Source organism: Lycorma delicatula, chromosome 9 (assembly GCF_047948215.1).
Source record: "Lycorma delicatula isolate Av1 chromosome 9, ASM4794821v1, whole genome shotgun sequence".
Lineage (NCBI taxonomy): Eukaryota > Metazoa > Arthropoda > Insecta > Hemiptera > Fulgoridae > Lycorma > Lycorma delicatula.
The window spans coordinates 29,045,857-29,052,389 of record NC_134463.1 but is presented as its reverse complement, the minus strand read 5'-3'; positions in this window follow the sequence as shown (position 1 = coordinate 29,052,389).

Below are 6,533 nucleotides of genomic sequence, written 5' to 3'. Positions count from 1 at the left end.
AAATCAATAAAAAAATATCAAATTAATTTTTTAACTGATTTAATAATAAAAGTTTTGCCTGTCCTGGGAAATAATAATTTAAAAACAGTATATTTTAGAAAAAATGTTTTAGACAGAAGTATTTTTGTAATGAATGAAAAGAAAAAGGTGGTTTTAGTTTAAAAAAATCTTTGAATTAATTTTAGTTGAAATTTTGAATTTTAGTTTAAATCTTTGAACTTGTATTATACAGAAAAAACCAAACAGAACAAACCTGTATGACTAGTGGAATCCTTCTTTTCTTTCATAAAGGAGATTTCTAGTTCTACTCAGAATTATCATTATTTATTCTTATTATACTAATTTCCATTATTACAATCCTGCAAATAAGTTTTCCAGTTTCCTATAATGAATTAATCATTAAAAATAATTAAATTTATTTATTAACTTTTACCCACTCTTTTCTTTTTGTATTTACCTACAATCTTGAAATCCTTTGATTAGAATCATTGTATATAATATTGTATATTGTTAAATATTGTATATAACATATATATTTTCATTATTTCATGAATGAATAGGAATGCATTAATTTGTTCCTTTTCATAATCTCCCCCATGTATTTGCATTTGTGGTACAATAGGAATCACTCAGATTTGGTTTCCTCTGCAAGTATGATTTTCACTGTACACCAGTCTCTCTGGTGAACACCTTTCAATATAATTTTTACAACTGAAATCACCTGAATTTTGTTAGACTTGGTGTGGTGAAGTACAGCAGCATGTTTGGTTCAGGGAAGAAGGCAAAAGGACATTATTTCAAGCCTCACTTTATGTAACAAACTTGACATGAGATGTTATTTATGAGAATGGCTGTGCCACATTTAGGGATTTTTGTGACTTTTAGTTCCTATTAGGTCTATAGTTTGGCAGATATATTTGTAAGATTTTCTTTTTTTTTTAAACCTGAAGGTAATTTTGAAGCACTAATAGTGGAAGTTTCACAGTAATTAAAAAATATATTTTTAAAATAATTTTATGAAACGTCATATATTTAAAATTAGAATTAAATTAAATTAAAAATTAGGACAAAAGTTGTTTATTTATTTCTACATAAAATAGAAATCCACAAAAGAATGTAAATGCTACTAAAAAATTCGCAAAAAATGACCTTAGACTAGATTTAAAGAACTCGGCTAAATCAAGCGCGCGCAAATAAATACTATCACTTTCATTCTTCCATAAAAAAATTCTATAATACCTCTAAATATGGTAAAAATTATTTTAAATTCATTTTATATAGTGGTCGCCATCAAAGACGGCGCCTGTGTTTAAACTATTGTATCTCAGTTAAAATAAATCGCACAATAAAAATGAAGGTATCGTCGGAAATTGTAATTTTTTTGCGCAAACTTGATTTGACCGATTTTAGTTACCCTCATTCGTTTGAAAATTATAGTCGTTAAAAGCAGAAAACTCACGATTTTTTGCACTCTTTTGAGAATAATTTTTAATTCTTATAAAATCCAAGCTAAAAATTCTCTACTTTTATAGGTAGATTAAACGATTGTTCTCAATAATTAAAATAAAGATTTAGCTCAAAACTACTGTTATTTAAGCGTGCAGAGCGTTTTTTTAGTGACAACTTTATCTTTAGTTTCAGTGAATATTTTACGGGAAAAATCGTTGTAATCTTTGAAACAATTTGAATAAGATGACGGTATTTTGAAAATAGAGTATTTAATAATAAGCTTTTAATTGAGGTTGAAAAGATATGAAACGATCATTCAAAAAGTATAGCGTTACTAATAGTTGAGCGTACATCCTGTTCGTTGCTACACAGACCATCAACACGCGGCATGATTTAATATTGCCTTTCACACAGTTTTATCAAATTTCTTTGTATTTCATTAATATTATAAATTATAATTTTTGTAAATACTGTTATTATTACTATTGCTAGTGTTGTTATTTTTAAATATTATTATTATTTCAACTACTCACAATATTTCTATCAAAAGACTCAACTGTATAAAAAGAATAACAGATTACAAAAAGCCAATTAAATCGTATCAGTAAACATTATATAATTTATTTTAACACTGAAATTTAAAAAAATTGTAATTGCTTACACGTCATTTATTTTTAATATTTTATTCCAGTAGTGAAAACTCTTTCATAAAAGTCCGAATAAATAAAGTTAAGATCCTCAGTTTTTTAAACTGAGGATCTTAACATACAAAAATTTGTATGTAATGATTACTTACAGTATTAAATCTGTAAGTCGTTCGCTAAGACTTCATCCTCTTCCTCATTGTTGTGTGAAGTATAAAAATTATTTTTGTCAGTCTGATTCCTGAAGATTTATGATGAATTTTTCTATTACATCACCGCATGACTTCTTTGCGGGAATCCTCTTCGATACTTTTTTCTGTTTGCAAAATACATTTTTCCCGGTCCTCTTTTCTTTCTTTTTTTTTTCTTGTTTAGCCTCCAGGAATTACAGTTCAGAGGATGAATAAGGATAACATGTATGAGTGTAAATGAAGTATATAGTCTTGTACACTCTCAGTTCGACCATTCCTGAGATGTGTGGTTTAATTGAAGCCTAACCACCAAAGAACACCGGTATCCAGGATCTAGTATTCAAATCCGTATAAAATTAACTGCCTTTAGTAGGACTTGAACGCTGGAATTCTCGACTTCGAAATCAACTGATTTGCAAAGACGCGTTCACCATTAGACCAACCCGGTCGGTTTTCCGTCGTAACGTCTTCTAATGCCTCATTAATTAATTTCTCAATATTAGTCAACTTGAAAGTTCGATTTCGATCAGCAACTTTCCTTTTCACTTGTCCCCATATTAGCTCTATCGTATTTATATCGATACTGATATGGCGGTAGGCGAATAACAGAATGCCCTTTTTCGTTGGTTGTAATATCAATTTCATACAGTTTACGTTTTTCTTATACGGAAGTATTTTTGTAACAGCTTTTCAAAAAGTCATTTGTAAACCAATTTTTAAAACTGTCGCTGTTCATTTCTGAATGATAATCTGAACCGGTTTTCGATTTACTGCGGAAAACCCCCTTTACTTTCTTTAATGAACCCTCTTTCAACCGAACCTGCTTGACACGCTATTAAACGACCGCCTTTTCCGATAGGTATTTTAATCCCTCCATTTTTCTTAGAATTTTGCCATTTGTCTTTAAAAATTCAATTCTCTTTAATACAGTATCAGGTTTTTCCATCACGAAATGTCGACCACGTTCATTTTTTTGTAGCAAAAACCAATTTTTTCAAAACATGAAACGGTAGTAGATGATAGATTTACATCATCTACTACCAGTTTTCCCCATATTTCCTCTCTGAGCTTCTTAACGGTAAGGATTTTATTCCGATCGTAGTACTGATATATGATTCTCTGTTATACATGACGGTTGAAATAGTCCAATAACAGATTTGCATTTCGTTGCTTATTTTTTTCCTTGGTGTTTCAACCTTCTTTTTCCTGTTTAGCGTCCGGTAATTACCATTTAGATTTTACTTCAGAAGATGAATGAGGATATATGTACGAGTGTAAATGAAGTGTAGTCTTGTACAGTCTCAGTTCGACCATTCCTGAAATGTGTGGTTAATTGAAACCCGACCACCAAAGAACACCGATATCTACGATCTACTATTCAAATCCGTATAAAAATAACCGACTTTACTAGGACTTGAACGCTGGAACTCTCGACTTCCAAATCAGTTGATTGGAGAAGACGCGTTCACCATTAGACCAACCCGGTGGGTTATTCCCTGGCGTTTCAAGCTGAACGCAACCGTCGTTATTATCCACTCCTTAGCTGTTCTAAATATCCTTTGTACTGTCCTTCGACTACTACCGCATGCTTCGGCAGTGAGTTCTTGAACTTTATTAAAAGTTAATTGCGCTACGGAATTCAAGACAGCTTTTGAAAAAATCTAATAAGTTGTAATTACATTTCTCGAACCATTTTTATTGTGCGGCCACGCTGATCGGAAAGCGAAGGTGTTTTTACCTCGTTCATATTACACTTAGATAGTCGCAGAAAAATTACGAAAAACAAAAAATCTTTAACTTATAACCCAATTAAGAAAACGCAAATTAACATAGTATTGTAAACCGTCTTTGACATAACGCGACATTGTTAAACTCGCTAAGAAACCGACACGAACTGTACACATGGAAATCAAAAATCAAACTAATTTATTAGATATAGTTGAAGGCTTAATGAACCCATCAAACTGTCATTGCAATTCATTTTTACTAATATACAGTAACATAATATGAGAAAACAAAGTAAGAGTATAAATATTTAGCAGTAATATCATGATTTCTGGATGTTTCCGACGATATCTTCATTTTTATTGCGCGATTATTTTTTTAGCCGAGATATAATAGTTTAAACAAAAGCCCCATTTATCATCGCGATCACTGTAAATAAAGCTTCCATATCAAGTCGTTCGGTAGAATGACGCCGGAGAGTTTGTCCGATGGCGGATACACCGAAGACTTATTTACTCTTACCAACTCGCAGATCGACATTTCAAATTATTTTAATTGTTTTAAATATTTTTAAAAAAAATTATAATTTTGATGAAATAAAACTACAGGTTTTTTTCAATAAATATGTGAAAATCTTCGTAATTTCACGTTCTTTAATTTAAAAATGTGAAATTTTTGTTCTAACCCTGATTATTTTCTTCTAATCCGTTTACGAATCGCGCCGCTGGATAGCAGTATTTGATATTACTAAAGCTTCTAAAAGATTAGAAGCTTTTGAAATGTGGTGCTGTAGGAGAATGTTAAAACCAGATGGGTGGATAAAGTGACAAATGAAGAGTTATTGCGGCAAATAGATGAAGAAAGAAGCATTTGGAAAAATATAGTTAAAAGAAGAGACAGACTTATAGGCCACATACTAAGGCATCCTGGAATAGTCGCTTTAATATTGGAAGGACAGGTAGAAGGGAAAAATTGTGTAGGCAGGCCACGTTTGGAATATGGAAACAAATTGTTAGGGATGTAGGATATAGGGATGTAGGGATGTAGGATGTAGGAGGGTATACTGAAATGAAACGACTAGCACTAGATAGGGAATCTTGGAGGGCTGCATCAAACCAGTCAAATGGCTGAAGACAAACAAAAAAAAATATAGTACTAGGTAGCGTACAAAAACTATATTAATATATACTTGAAATAATAAAATTTTATTAGATACGTGAATACAATTGACGAAAAGTTATTAGCAAATACACGACCAGATACCAGAATTTTTATAAATATAAAAATAAAAAATAAAAAAACAGATATCAAAATCCCCAAAACAATAAAACTGATAAGATTTCGCCGAGTGTTTGCCGTCAATTGAAAACATCAAATTAAAGAATGTTTTTTTTTGAAAATCCCCAAATAAAAGCAGAATAAATGTAATTGAAAATGTTATAGTAAAATGTGAATAAATTTTCGTTGTTTACTGATAAAGTTTAGTTGGATTTTAAATCAAGTACTTTTTAAAATATTAAATTCAAATTTTACTTTAAAAATTTTGAATCCAAAGTATAATTATCAATAAAATGTGATTTTATTACAGGTGAGAGTGACTTTTAGTAATTTATGTTAAAAAATAGTATAACAACTAATAAAAATTGTATTCAAACAATTCTGGAGTTATAGATTTAAAATTAAAAGCAATCAGTTGTTAATAAGTAAAAGATATTATAATTCAATTAAATCATGTTAAACATTCTGAGACATCAATTGGGGTCTCGTTATCCATAGTTGCTATGGATAAGATAGCAAAATAGATATCTCAAATCTATTTTTCAAAAAGTAAAGTTGCAAAATGAAATTGGTATCAAAAATTAGTAATAGGATAACAAAATCTTTATTGAGATTGAAAAGAAAAATGGCACCACTGGTGGATACTTTAGCCTTGGAAATGTTGCATTTTTCAGTGTAGCAGTCAACCTGTTAAGGACCCCATTCTTTTGTCTCAGGGCTATGCAATCCTTATTGGAGCCATTTATTTGAGCTATCCTCCGAGCTGCATCTCTTTACACCCTAAATTTTCCAAGTTCATCTGTCCAGAAAGTGGAATACCTTTTGATTTGACCTCTTGGTATTAATTTTGCAACGCATTTGATGTCTTTTATTTCCTTATATATGCAATCTATACTACCTTTGAGTAACTTCTGAGTTAAATCCACATCAGACTGTCATGCATGTTACTCCCACTTAGCTTTTTTAGAATTCCATCAAGGAAATCTTGCCTTTCTTAACTTTTTATACAATTTCATTCTTTTAATCTCATATGAGAGTATGAACAGAACTAATAACTAATATCCTAATTTCTGAAGGCTAATAAGTGAGTCAGAAAGTTACCAGTACCATGCTTCTCTTCTAACTAACAGTTCTTAATCTTCTGGAATATCTCAGGGATTAATGTCCTGAAAAGTAAAGCGTGTAGATTAAGGATAAGATACCAGTAGTAAAAAAATCATATTTAATAAATAATTTCCCACAGATT